Consider the following 14,691-nt stretch of genomic DNA (forward strand, 5'->3'; position numbering starts at 1 on the left):
AACAACTATGGGACAGAAATATACCAGGTGCCTCGATTAAAATGTCACGAGTTAGCAAACCAACACTGAACAAAGCGAATCCCATGGGAAAGTGTGCTCCAAAGTGTGCTCCATAGCACCACAAACTGGATGCAGCTTATGGGTAAATTCTAATAGTGAGATGGGCCATCCTACAATCAGCCTGGTGGGACTGTTCCACTTCTATAGGCTGACAATGGAATCAATACTCTGCAGGAGAGGAACTGGCCCAGCAGTTATAATGGAAGATTTAGTAAAGCACACAGTCTGTTGTTTGGAAAAAAAATCTCAAGAGAGTTCTCCTGTCATCCTCAGGAGGACGGACTGTCCTCCACACTGTACAATGAGAAGAGCTAATTTTACACAGAAAAAAAGGCTGTAATGAAGACACTAAGTCATTATTAAAATATTTACAAGTTTGCACAAAATACTAAGCGTGTTTCAAGAGGTCTTAAATAGAGCACGTTGGGTAAATTTCACCAGTGTGTGTTCCCAGCTCAGACCCTCGCCTTCTGGAACTGGTACGGATAAAATTTGCCCCAGTGTGTTACTCCTGGTCCGGCTTCTCCCAACCACGACATGTTCATTGTGCGCGGAGAGGATTACATTCGAATTGTGCACAAATATGAGTCTTTCCCACCAGTTATCTGGTATTGCAATTTGTTGAATGTGAATGGTATTTTAATCGGGCTTTTATGTAACCAGGATTTGAAGAAATCACTGATTTTCACCAATTGGGAACTTGAATCCCAGCACACTGCTTGAACAGGAATTTCAATTGAATAGAGATGGGAAAAGCTTTAGATTGATCCAAGAACATAAAGAATGGTCCAGGGCCTCATCTAATTTAAGGGATTATTTATCAGAAGCTAAGAATTTCTCCTCTCCCCTACTCAAACACAATTTACATGGAAGCCTCTTCAGTTCAATGTAAAGTCGATGGGATACATTCTCAACCTGGAAATGGAAATGGAGCGATTTCTATAACGGGCGGTCAATCTGCAATGTCAGTTTTACACTTGGGCGGCAAGTTGCCGATCTACCCCAGTGTATATCAGACACAAGCACCAGTTTTATAGCATTATTCTCACCTTAACAAGTGCAAAGAAATCAAAACATATCAGTAGAACACCTTAGCAACAGAACAGCAGAGAACATGGAATGAAATGGAATGGGAAGAGGTCACAGAGCCTAATCCTCCCCAAGAACCATGTACTACTTGGCTTGTCACCACCATGGATAAAACCGTACCCATCCCACCCAAAAAAACTCCACTGAAATCTATTATACCGCAGAGGAGCTGAAACTTACTCCAATTCACCGCCAACATCTCTATCATATACTTAACAAGTAATTCGAGAGTGCTGGTTCTGTTCTCCGAATGCAGAAGGCAAACCCCCAGACAACACTTCCAGGATGGGCAACAGCTGGGAGGGTCGCCTGCAACATTGGGAACCACTATATGTGGCTCGGATCCCCACAGATAGATCAAGCAACTGATAAGGTGACTGGTAAGGTACGCAAGTGAGACCAACTGACGAGCTGCCTTGGTGCAGGATAGGACTGTGTCAGTTACACTCGAACAGCTGGAACCAGTAACAGCCCAGAACACCATGTACACAATAACACACATTGGAGCTGCCCTGTCTCCCCGATCCCGCGTACATCTTGCCCCTTGAGCTGGTAGGTTTACGCCATTAAATGTGTGTGACTGCTTACCCTCATCACATATACTGGACCCTACGGAGCACCACAGAGGAAGCTCAGAGGAGATGTGCTGCAGCAGGCGCCTGCCTACCCATGAGCAGGTGGTGCTCACAGTTGTGGAGGAAACCACAAGACCCAGTGTGTGTGTGGTGAGGGGTAAACTGGCCCACATGAGCAAGGTAGTATTCAGTGTTCAACCTCTTGCAATGGTCCGTCCGGTAAGTACAAGAGCACAACATTACAATCCACATTGATCCATGCTAACCGGCTGCATTGTGCATAGGACCTTTCAACAGTCCTGAATCAAAACCCAAGAAATAAGAGGAAAAAAAAATCACAAAAACATAAAAGCCAAGGGTGAAAAAAGATCATTGGCCTGAGACTTGTCCCTCTAGTACCTAACTCTCTCAGCCTAATATCAAAATGGATTTGAAGATACCTAAAGTTGGCAGATTATTCCAGATATTTATCATCACTTTTTAATACTGGATTTACATTTATTATTCATCAGTTAATATTTCTAACCGCTAATCCTATCATTATCTTATTGAAACCATTGAATATTTTATGGAGCTTAACCAGGTCTTCCCTTAACAGTCTTCTCTTTAGGCTGGCAAGCTTGAATTATTTTAACTCTTTCTTTATAGCTCCTCTCCCTACACTTGGAATCATTCTTGTTGCTTTTCTCTGTACTCTCTCCAGTACTTGCGTATCCCTTTGGTAGTGTGGCAGCCTAAGTGAAATCTGCTCAGTGCATTGTCCAGCTTGTATTCATCTTGTAGACTGAAGTCCCAGTGTTCTGGCTATGTATCCCAGCATAGTTGCTTTACCCCATTGCTCCAACTTAACTCTCCTAGTCCAACAATACAATGGCTCGCCAGCCTTGATTAACCCTGAACACTTAATGCATTTGTACGAATTCCCTTTGCCCACCATTTTAAGAGAGACATTACCCTGTATAAAATATAATTTTCACGGCATCATTTCGAGCCCAGCCACGTTTCCTATCCTTCACCGACTTATTATTCAGTCCCACACTCTGCCTGCATTCCCATGACTTTCAGCTGAATTAGAAGGCTTTAATGTGGAACTTTGTCAAAAAACTTCTGAAGGCCCAAATAAAAGGGGAAGGTTTCTTGTATACACCAGATGCAGTGAAACCAAACACATTTATAAAGAATGTGTTTACGAGTTGCTGCACCTAGCACAGAAGAAATCTTCCCGCATCAGAGAGAATGGCTCTGTCTGCCTCTAATGTCCTCAAAGAAGCCTAGGAGGTTAATGAGTTATGATCTTCATCTTCTGAAACCATATTGGCTATTTATTATGCTATTGCTCGACAGGTAGTCCACCAGCATGCCCTCCCATCTCAACTGCACTGCTGTGAGGAGGAGGTGGGCAGACGGCAGGCAGTTTCCCTGGGAGGGGGGAAGGATGGGAAATTGCAGGGAGTCACCGAGGCTGCATCCAGGCATCTCAAGAACGGCTTAATGAAGACCTGGGAAGTTCTTGGCTTCTTGGTTCACAATGTGGGGAGCAGGGGGTAAAATGAGGATAGGAAGGGGAATCAGTAACAGCACAATATACCATCCCTATCCCCACAAAGAAAAAGTACATCAATTTGGGAATTTATTTCAAGGCTGAAAATCCTGATTTAAGAAAAGATAGTTCACGGGGCAACAGTGGGGGTGCAGTGTATGGCTGTCGGCTGAAAACCATATTGGGGCTGGATGTGATGCTCCCTATGGTTGAATGGACCAACAGCTTCATGCATTCAATACGGCCACTTGGATGAGATATCACAATGGATCTTTAACCCAGCAAGTGTGGGTGCCTTCGGGAATAGCAGAGAGAATTGCACCTCCTCCCCTCCCCTCAAAAGTCTTTGTATCAGCTTTAGTAAGATGTAATTTACAAATCCGATGCCGTTCGCCATATCTGCCCTATTAAAAAAAACTTTCACTCGTCATTGTACATTTTCGTGTGATCTGAACCTCAGTCACCTGATTCACAGATACTCTACAGCTCATATTTTTAAAGAGACCAGTCTGAAATGAAGCAGAGGATGAGAAGAGAGAGAGAGAGACAGACGGAGAGAAAAACAGCGCGCGCATTACCTGGTCTCAGCAGTCTCAGACCTGTGCTCCATCGGACCACCAAAGTGAGGAAGGGTGGGTGAAGAGACAGGCAGCAGTGAAACAGGAATTACATTAAAAAAAAGTGAAAGTGAGAAGCAAGTAAACAATCACATAGGAAAACGTGGCAGCCTAAAATAACAAACCCCCCATCCCCCAAAACAAGGCTCCTGCAAAATAAGAGCCTACTTGTTGATAAAATATGGAATATTCCTTCAGACATCATTCCTGTTGCACTCCAGCACTTGACAATGCATTTGTCTACTCCTTTTGGCTGGGGCCGGTTTTGCTTCAGTAATGTGTGTGATAAAAGGACGTGATGGGGAAAAGAATAAATCGGGGCTTTTTGTTCTGAACGTACTCTTGGCCCCACATGCTAGATCAGGTTACTCAGTGTAGATGCCTGGGCTGCAAGAACAGTGTTAATGGGAGCAAACTCCAGGGAGGTCTTGGGAGTTGGAACTTGTTGGAATCCCCACTACAGTGATAAAAGATACCAAGGGACCTACATCCCATGATATGGAGCAGATTCAAAGCACCTCTCCCCTCACGAAACTCATCAGGAGGCTTGCCCCTTTTTGCAAAGTCCAGGAAACGAGACTAAGCGTGGGTGGAAGGGGATAATGAGAATTACTAACCTCCAATGATACACCTCCACATCATAAAATGTAAAAGTGGAACAAAAGAACTTCTTTCATTTTTTAAAAAATACCTTTTGATGTCCGGTTTATATTTGAGATTTCCAGAAAGCCCTCTCGATAAAAACAGATCACCAGATTCAAAGTCAGTTGGGCAGCCCCACTAAGGAAGAACTTGTAGTTATATCATTCTTAGGATGTATCAAAGTGCAACCAATGACTTACTTTTGAAGTGCAGTCACTGTTATGCAGGCACTACTCAAAGGAAATACTTGATTGTTGAGCAGTGCTTTTTCTAAAATCAGTTGTTTGTGAGAAAGTAGATAAAACCAAATGCAGTCCTGAATAGAAGCAATATGTGTTGAGTGGTGGTTTTAGCGTGGGTGTGTATAGGGTGTGAGGGTGCAGGTGTATACAGAAACATGCTTTTGTGCCTCATCAACATAGCTGGCAGTTAGCGATGAGATGTGCTTGAATCCACGGAGCACAATTTTTAAAAAAACTGGTGAATCAAAATAAAATCAGTGAACTTGTGCGAAGGTGCTGAGTGAATTACAATTCCATGCAACCCATTAAACACATGATTAGTTGACACACAAAAAACACGCTCACCATAAATGATATTTTAGGCTAATTTTATTTCTGTGGTGATGACATTCATTGGAAAAATCAACAGCCAAGGCAGGCATCCAGGTGTCAGCGATTCTTCAGGCTTCGAGCAGCATTAGGCCTTTGGGTCACTGCCTACCAACCCCACCCTCCATTGCTAAGGTAAACTACATGGACGTGTGTAGGAAAGTGACAGTGAACTGGCAATGTGTTAATGTTGGGAAAGTGAAGTGACTTTTAAAGTGGGAAAAGGCTCAACATTTGTTGTAAAGGACAATGCGGATGGAAAACAAAAGGCTGTTGCTAGAATTCCAGAGGGTGACAAAAGGTGTCAAGAAGACACCTCAAATTGAATTTCTGGAGACACATTGGGGTTTAAATTCATTGGGCTGTAGCCCAAAACGGGCAATAGCGACTCGGCCGCCCCCTTGATATTCTTTTCCATTGACTTCAATTTAAGACAGAATCGGGCAGGGTGTAAAACGGGCTGCCGATTTGCTATGGCCGCTACGGCTAACGTCCAAGTCTAATTTATACCCCATTATTTTGAAGCACGTCACTCTATCAACATCTTGAAGACCAACATATTTTGGAGAACTTAAGAATCAAAAATAAAGTAAGAAAAAGAGTTTAGGCCCCAACGCCAAGAGTTTCATCGTGACAATTGTTCAGAATAAAAAACTGCCATTTTCTAGCAACAGCCTTAAATGAACACAGACATAGCCAGCTATAACACAGAACAACTCTACACAAATAGACAATACCAGTTGTTGTACAGATTAAAATGAACAAACTACAGCAATCTGCTCTTAACACACCCAAAGTCTTGGACATTCCGGGACAAACAGAAATCCTGCTCATATAGACTGACCTGTCTTCCAAACAGGTTAAACTGATTGGATGAAGCACCAAACACAGCAAACCAATAGGATATTTCAAATATTTAAACTGTATTTTGATCCCTGTCGTCATGCTAATTTTCAACCGATTGACATAAAGATTTTGCTTTAAAAAGGTCTGTATCATGGGTAAAGCATCCATGAGAAACAAAGTATGGTTAAATAACTGGTTAGTTTGGATTTGAAATATCCAACTGGAACAAATATAAGGAGATGTGTTAGAGAACCAAAGAGTTCTACAGGCTACCAGTCACAAAACACAACTTTGGTTAAAAATTCTAACTCAGGTGCTCCCCCAATAACCTAGTGGGTAAAGACACTGCCAGGTGAAGGACTGGACCATATACAACAGAAGTTCCAGGGTTCAATCCCCAGCTTCTGTGGAGTTAGCTGATCAGATGCAGGGCAGCAGTTGGGCCGCTACAATTAGCCCCATCTCAAGGGTGGGGGAGAAAAATAAGGATCCACTAGGGTCCCTGCTCCTGATCGCTATCCAACGACTCCAGCTGGTAAGTGCACTGGTTGATGGTTGGGGAGGACAGGATCAGGCTCGGCTGTGATGTTACCCGAGGTCAAAAATGTTGCAGAAAGTCACACATGAAGAATGTCCATGTGGGTAAGGTACTGGAGGGTGGCCGGTCCCTGAGCAACTGTACCCCAAGAAAAGAAGATATTATGCAGGGCACTGAACTCCACATCTCAATTCCCAATATGTGCTCCTGGTACAAAAGCTCTTTGCTGGGAGCACAAATTCACTGGTACCGTGGGCTAATTCAAACTACACGGCAGGCAGCATTCAGCAATGGGATATCACACCACCTGCACTGGATGAAGTATTGGCTGGGGGAAAGGGAGGGGAAAGCACCTGTACCATGTGTTTTACTGACACCGATTGTTGGGCACATTGGAACTTGTCCCAAACTGGCTTCAGACCAGGTACTGGGGATTTTGAGCGTTGACACTGAAATTCTGCAGCTTCGCTTGTTCAATATTGTCATTAATTTTGTGTCACAAAAATTAAAAATGCGACGCACTTTTGAGAAGAAGGAGTTGGTTGTGTTTTGCGATTGGCCTATAGAGATGCAGTATCTCTCTGCTGGCCTACAAGAGTCTCCATTAAAAAGAAAACTTAAGATCTAGAAGATACCCAGTTTCCTGGTGCTGCAGAATTCTTCACACTCTGTTTATATTGTAGCTTGTTCATTTTTACCTCCCCACTCCAGAGAATAAGATGGTAGCTGACAACTGTCAAATATAGCTTTTGAGATTTTGTCCCCAATTTTTAATATTTTTATTTAATTTTTTCTGGAGCAGCTCCATCCACCATACGTGGATAAGTTTAGTTAGGAGCATGGGATGGTCCAGGTCATACAACTTTTCTACGACTACCATCAACCCTGCTGTGTAATTGAAAAGAGCGTTGACAGTGGTCCAGCCATGACCTTGGCTTTGTTTCCCCATCCGTTCCACCCTATCTGACCTTCACCCTACCCTACGCAAGATGGAGTTGTTGCAACGTGGTTACCCACTTTACCTCAAGGCCTAGCTGGGGAATATCAAAACTTTTTTCCCTTGTAACAGTGGCTGTGAACCTCTCCAAACCGGGGACAAAGATTCCAAGAAGCTCGAATCCTGTTGAGGGCAATCTTTTTTTAAAAAAAAAGTTAAGAAAATAAATGAACCTCAGAACATAGAGGCCACAGAAGAGATACTGCAAAATCCAGCATTATTCACTAGAGTGACAAAACTACAGAGAGAGACAATAGCTGCTGAAAGGAAAGGTGAGAAAGTTAAGATTACAGCTTATTTCATGCCGTTTTTAGTTCACAACTATTTTAGAGGCAGGTAAAGCCATATCTGTCTTTCTCAGCCACTGCAGTTAGAGGCAGGTCCCACGCACAGGAGGGCTCCAGCCGAGGCCCATAGCTTAATCTACATTTGAGTCTGCTTGCAGTCTTAACATAGGGAAATAACTGTCTCCCAGGAGGGGAGGGAAGGGAAGGGAAAGGGAAAGGGATGGGGTGTTAATGCAGACCAGACCAGAGTAGGATCACAGGAGGGGGGAAAGGCCAACATGGCAAATGTTAGATACAGAATGACTCCCAACGTGCACAAAACAGACCGATAAAGCACAGAATATGTACAAGCATCAGAAAGATAAAAGGCCAGAGCTGCAAGAGTTTAAAGAAAGCATACATGACCATGAGCAAAAACCACAGGGAAGGCCAAGCAGAGAGCATATAAAGTGGTGGTTTGAAATACATACACGGGGATAATTTTGCGAGTACACATGGGTGGTAGGGAGCCTCACAAACCCGGCCCCATAGTGCCAACCCATGATTTTTTTTTCAACAAAAGACTAAACTCCTCCTATCAGCATTTCTCCAAGTCAATATGACATTTTGCCAGTGGTTGCCATGCCCTTTATTACATACATCAGCAAAACCAAGGCAATTTGGCTAGAGTTGCTCTCTTGGTCTCCAAGTGCCATTTTGTATTCTTGTCGCTGACGTCTTTCCCTAATTAATTTGCAGTCCCCAGAGATGAAGGCTAAAGCAATAACGAGTAAAATTGCATTTATTGGAATTCATACTGGAGTCCTTGGCCAATTTAAATCTCAATTCCCCCCTATATTTTTGGTGATTTTTTTTTTCTCTCTTTAAATTGAGGGAAATAGAACGCTTTCCATATTTGTCACCCAGCACCAGCTTCAAGAAAAGGCACGGCACAGGTCAGGTCCTCGACTCTGCGCCAACTCAAATCTCAGAAAAGAAAAAAAACCTAGGCCTCACTTCCTCAAATCGGTTCATTGTATTCCCCTTCTTAAAAGGGAAAAATAAGGAAGAGCCTACAATTACACCAGGAAATTTCAACAAAGTGGTTAAGGAGTTGCGCCATCCGCTTGCTACCTTTCCAAAGCAGCCATCTTTTAGAAGCCCAAGTACAGAAAATGGTTTTGCAGAGTTACAACAACAACTACACAGTAAAGTGCAAAAAGAGAAGGCAACAATGAAGCACAGACACACCGACAGATGGGATGAAGATACTGCTCTCAGACAGACAAGAACCCCCATTTACTGCTCCCCAAGTTTTGGGTCAACACCATTTGGGGCAACATGCACTCATCAGAGTGAAGAACATGCATGTCTTTTTGTATGGAAGCTGCATAAAGACAAGAACACACGAGTTTAATGCTTTTCATGCTGGGTCTGTGACTTGTCCAGTGCCAGAAATCTGGCCCCGTAACAAGTATGTGCTGTGCACATAACCCATGTCCTGTGATCATCATAAATTCAAGGTATGACACACTGCCCAGGCAATGACAGTGGCCACTTTACGTTGTCCCATTAGTTTGATTTTAAACGTTTTCACACAAAAAAATAAATGGATATATTTTGTACAAAAAAATTTTATTTTTGAAAACTCACTTAATGATTCTTTTAAGACTAGCTGTTAAAAATTGGTTTACTTAGCAATAGAGGATGGAAAGGCAGTGAACTGGTCAGTTATACTGAGTCTAGGTGGTAGGGTAACATGAGCAAATTTATATAGATCAAGATTTCTTCACAGGTGACCAAGACATTGTCTGACAAACTTAAAAAAAAAATTAGTGATCTAAGGTTAAATAGTTCAGTGCAACCTCAATGTTGCTAATATCATGAAGAATGAGGAGAACTGCTTTTGGGTCTTGATTCTGGGGAGAAGGAAGGGGTAAGTGTCAGTAGAATGAATGAATTAGATGTCAATGATTTTAGGCAATGGAGCAATTGATGATGACATGGAGGCAAAAAAACAAACAAACCTTCTGGGAGAGGTCAGGCACCAAGGGTCACCTCACACACAAGCACCAACTCCCAGCAATACAGCATGCAGTTAGTAAGTATCCTAGCCAGCCATGGAGGGGAACACCCCAGCCATGGAGGCATCCAGCAGAAATTGAGTTAGTTTTTGGTTTGGAAAAGGAACAGCCCATTGCAGATTGGATATTTCCCTATGTCACAACCAGACAAGCAGTTTACCTGACAGGCCTCTTTTTTTTCAGCTGTCGCCATGGAACAGAATCTTCAAGAACACATTATTTGCACAATTCTGAGGAAGTCTATTTGCCCACGTGTCACACCTGTGTCACTTACTTGTGTCCCTGTTATTAAACAAAGTCCAACCAGGATTTTAAGAAGCCTACCTCCTCCTATGCAATTTCTCTAAGTTTATTTACGACTTGTTGGGAAGCAGTTTTTCTTGTTTCTTTGCTAACTGGTAGACAACATCCTTGAGAAGGGACCTGGGTCAGAGGCTTCTCCACAGCTGTTGATAGAATGTGCTTGCAGTGGGGCAATGGTTGCCAAGCAATTTGACTACATTTTTTGCTTTGTTGATGTAGTGTCCTGTCAAAATTTATCACTTGGTAAAGTATCCTGGCCAGGAAGCTATTAAAAGACATGGGTAAACAGTTCGAGGAGTGCTGGCATTCAAACCTTTAACACCTAGCTAGGAGTCTAACATTTACTTAAATACATTTACAGTGCAAATTCTTTGCATTATTCATTTGGACCTTCATTTTGAAAGCTCAGTTTAATATTTAACCTGCACTCAATGTAAATGGGATATGTTTATACTACAAAATATAAGCAAAGCCCCACTTCAGTGTGTGAGGACTCCTTCAAAATCATGATGCAATAGTCTTTCAACTGGGATCCCCTCACTGAACGGCGACTAGGCTCTCTGCTAACATCACAAATGTAAATAACCACTCCATCAGGAAGGAGCCCCCTCCCAAACCAGTTTAAAGTCATGTTTTAAAAAAATATTTTTAGACTATTTTAGAAAAATATTTTAGAACATTTTCCAAAAATTCCTGGTAGCTTTATTTACGTTTGTTTAAAATTTTTTAAAAGAAAGACAACATTACGATGTCTGATATATTTAAGTGTCTGTTTACCAGATGTCCTGTCTGACAGGAAAGTGGCCTAACAGTACAGCTGTACATCTCACCACTCAAAGGGCATTTTAAACCAAGGAAGGGCAGCAATGTTCCACACAGACTGTCTGAAATGAGCAGAGTTCACCATTGCCATTAGATGCAGGTTCTGTTATCCCTTATCACAAAGTCCGAGGGTTTTCTGAAACTCGTCAGTCAGAATCCTATTAATAATTGGACAGAATTTAAATGGACAGCAATGAAACCTTGAAAGCCTGTACTCATTCTCAAATAAGCCTACCATGAGTGGACCAGTCTTTACACTACAGTCTAGTGCTGTTCGATGCTCGTTCCAAGTTCAAAGTTGGAGTTGGAATGAAGACTCATGTTGTGCACAAGCTTGAAACACCATTTAAAAAGTGGAGTGGTGGAATGCCCAAACATCTCAAACAAAACAAAGCTAAGACTCAAACCGTCAGTTGTTAATTCTTTGGAGTTCTAACTCATTGACTGGGATCGGAATGATCCATTAAAATTGTCCTGAATGCAAAATTCATTCACAAAAGGTCTTTATATTAAAAATATTCAGCAAATATTGTGACAATGCCATTATCAACACAATATTAAAGGACATTGTAACAGCTCACTTCAATAATTCCATGTTCAATACCTTCTCTTGACCTCCTCCTGCCCCATTCCGGATCATGGAAGGAAGCATTGAGGAGGTGCTCTCAACACAGAGGAATGTGTACTTTTGCTATTGTGATCCTCAAAGAACTGTGGTTTACAATCGCATTCCATGAAGCACTACCAGTTTCAACTGGTGGCAACATGGGCAATAGACAGTTGCTGGTTCTAATCTATGTTTATTCCATAGGTGGGAAGCTGTTTAATCAACAACTGTAATGCGTTACCTAGCAAGTCAGATCTGAATGAAACTCAAATGTAAAGTTAGGCTGAAGGTTTCCTAATCTAGTCATTCTAACCCAAACCCAACTCTGGAAAGCTTGTAAGGAGTTCAGGTTTCTGTACAAGTCTTAATTCTCATGAACAGATCTGCTGGCTCCTCATAACACGAAAACTCCTGTCCTCGCCCACCTCCACTCGCCCCAGTGTCACGATTTCAAATTCTCATTCTCAAGTTCCTCCGTGACCATGCAAACTTCTCTGGCCCTCCATTCCAGCACAAACCATTTGCTCTTCCAACTCTGATCTACATGAGTCCCTCTCCCTCTGCTCCACTACTGGTGGTAAAGCCTTTATCTACCAAGTTCCTGCTCCCTGGAGTTTTCTTCCTGATCCCCTTTTAGCCTTGCTGTCTCAATACTTACCTCTTTGATCACCTCCCCTACTGCCTGCTCAGTGTCTATCCCTTGCCCTGTAAAATATTCATGTGAAATGAGCTATACAAATGTAAGTAGCTTTGAAAAAGTAATGCCCCCATAAACCAAAACGTATATACATACGTACGTGCACACACACAAATGTATGGTCAGTCCACCATTATGCCAAACAGGGCAATTGTTTTACCATAGATTAACTTCAATGTTTGTGCACAACACTGGTCGATATTACAGTTCTAATTCATTTTAGAGAGACAGTACCTCTTCATGTCAGCCTATTTATATCAAGTCTGATATCAATCAATTCATCTTTACATATCCCCTGGCTTCTAGATTTAAAGCCATCATTTGGATTTCATGCATCATATGTAAAAAAACAAAGTCCATCCAAACCTTACTGGCCACCATAGATATCATGCATGCCATTTCAAATTGAAAATCACTGGACCATAACTGGAGACTACTTTTCTGGAGCTCAGGTATACAGGGATGGTCAGAATTACTGATCTCTCATTCGGGGTCATGGAATGCTACAAGTAAAACAATCAACAAGTTAACATCCTAATGAAACAATGTCTGTCAGCATTGCTTCAAGCCCATGTTAAGGGCCTGGTGCTGATTTGCCTTGAGAAATGGAATAGCTACAACATTAAGAAAAGGTTGGAGGAAGCTCACAAAACCTCAGGTTTCCTGGGGCGGGGGTTGGTGTGAGTGACGGGGAGGAACAGGGAGGCCTAATTTCTGATCTCAGGGTATTAGAACATCAACCTTCTTTGCACCCGGTAGTTACAGAAAGGGTAGAAATTTTGATTAAGGTATGAAGATTTGATGCACTAGTACTACAATCCTATGTGTGCTATTTTTACAACATTGGTCCGAAGAAGTGAAACGGTTTAAACCCATGTAAAAGTAAAGCACACTTTATTGTAGTATGAGTCTATAAAACATATGTACATAAAATTTGCCAATTGGAATTTCTATCTTCTCAAGTTATCTGTCCACATAGATGTGGTGGCTTCATCCTCTTAACAGTTAGGTGCAACCCCTTTGAGGCTCCCGACCCAGGTACTGTCTCTTTAATGCAACTGCTAAAGAAATTAAACTGCTGAATAGTCCAACTCCAAATAATGGGATCATGATTCTTAGTGAGTGTCTCAGTGCCAGATCTGATCAGTATAGAAAGAGACTGGAAGAGGATCTAATAGTCTTTTTTAAACTTGATTTTTTTTATTTCAGAGAAAAAGTGCTCGTATATACAGAGAAATCGCAAACCAAAGCAGCCAAGCACAGAATACAGGAACCAAATGATCACACACACCAAACAATCTCACTATACCAGAACCCAGGTTTTATGTGTTACTCGTCTCCAACCCATTTCAACCCTCGTCTACTCAGCTCAAATCAGTCACAAACAATCGTATTAAGAGGCCATGGTCGTACGGGTCAGTTAGGGACTATGGGAAACTGCAGATATGGCTCAGACCCCAGTGCCATTTACTCAAGGTCCCAAACCACCACTACAAGGCAGTGACTTTTTTTTGTAAAAACAATGTTATAACACATCCCACTTATATTTTGTAATTCAACAGATTTTTTTTTAAAAAGAAACTATTTTTAAAAAGGGGGGTATTTGTTTCTCGGTCTATGGAGAAATTCTTCGAATTCTTTTTAAAAATATTGTTTTCTCCTCCTTCTCGCAATCAGAACAGTGCAAATGCAAAAATGCAGTGTAATCCTCACCTTCACAGATCAGAAATGGGTCAAGTTTGATCCCTGCTCTGCTGAACTAGCTGAGCTCAGCTCGGTGATGGGTGCTACAAGTTGCCTCAGTGTGGTGGGTCAGGGAAAGATGGGGAAGTGAGGTACGGGCGAGGAAAAATAATCTGCACTTAGGTTCCCCTCTCCTGATTACCATTAGGGTTACCAACCTTCCAGGATTGCCTTGGAGTCTCCAGGAAATAAAGACTAATTTCAAGGTCATTGCTGCGAGCAAACCCAGGAGAAAAATCATAGGGGCAATAAAAAATTGTATTTTTAAAAAAAAATTCTTTGAACACTTTTTTTCATTCGTTATAAAAATATCAGACATGAGAAAAAAGCCTGTTTGACTGACAGTCAAGAATCAGCCAACTGGGTAATGAAGAGTCTGTTCTCTATCCAATTGGCGGGGATGGACATGTCGGGCGACCAATGGCAGAACTGTGGGGGCGGGGTGGTTGGTGGTAGGAGGTCATGTGATGTTACCTCCAGGAATACGTCTAACCAGAGTTGGCAACAAGTGCCCCAGGCTGCAAGGTGCACAGACATGGGTGTCAGATGAGGAAACTGTAGGCCCCACACTTGAATAGCTTGCTGACAATGACTGTTGAGGCTCAGCCCTGAAGAATAACCACTTTGATGAGTTATCAGAGCACTGTGGGCACA

The 14,691-nt window shown here is 42.2% G+C and overlaps 1 protein-coding gene across 1 annotated transcript in view; it reads right to left on the reverse strand.

Annotated features, from left to right (window-relative positions):
- Nucleotides 1–14,691, reverse strand: part of ldb3a (LIM domain binding 3a) — a 256,055-nt gene that overhangs the window by 55,941 nt on the left and 185,423 nt on the right. The gene's annotated exons all lie outside the window — the stretch shown is intronic.

This window comes from Heptranchias perlo, chromosome 36, assembly GCF_035084215.1.
Source record: "Heptranchias perlo isolate sHepPer1 chromosome 36, sHepPer1.hap1, whole genome shotgun sequence".
NCBI lineage: Eukaryota > Metazoa > Chordata > Chondrichthyes > Hexanchiformes > Hexanchidae > Heptranchias > Heptranchias perlo.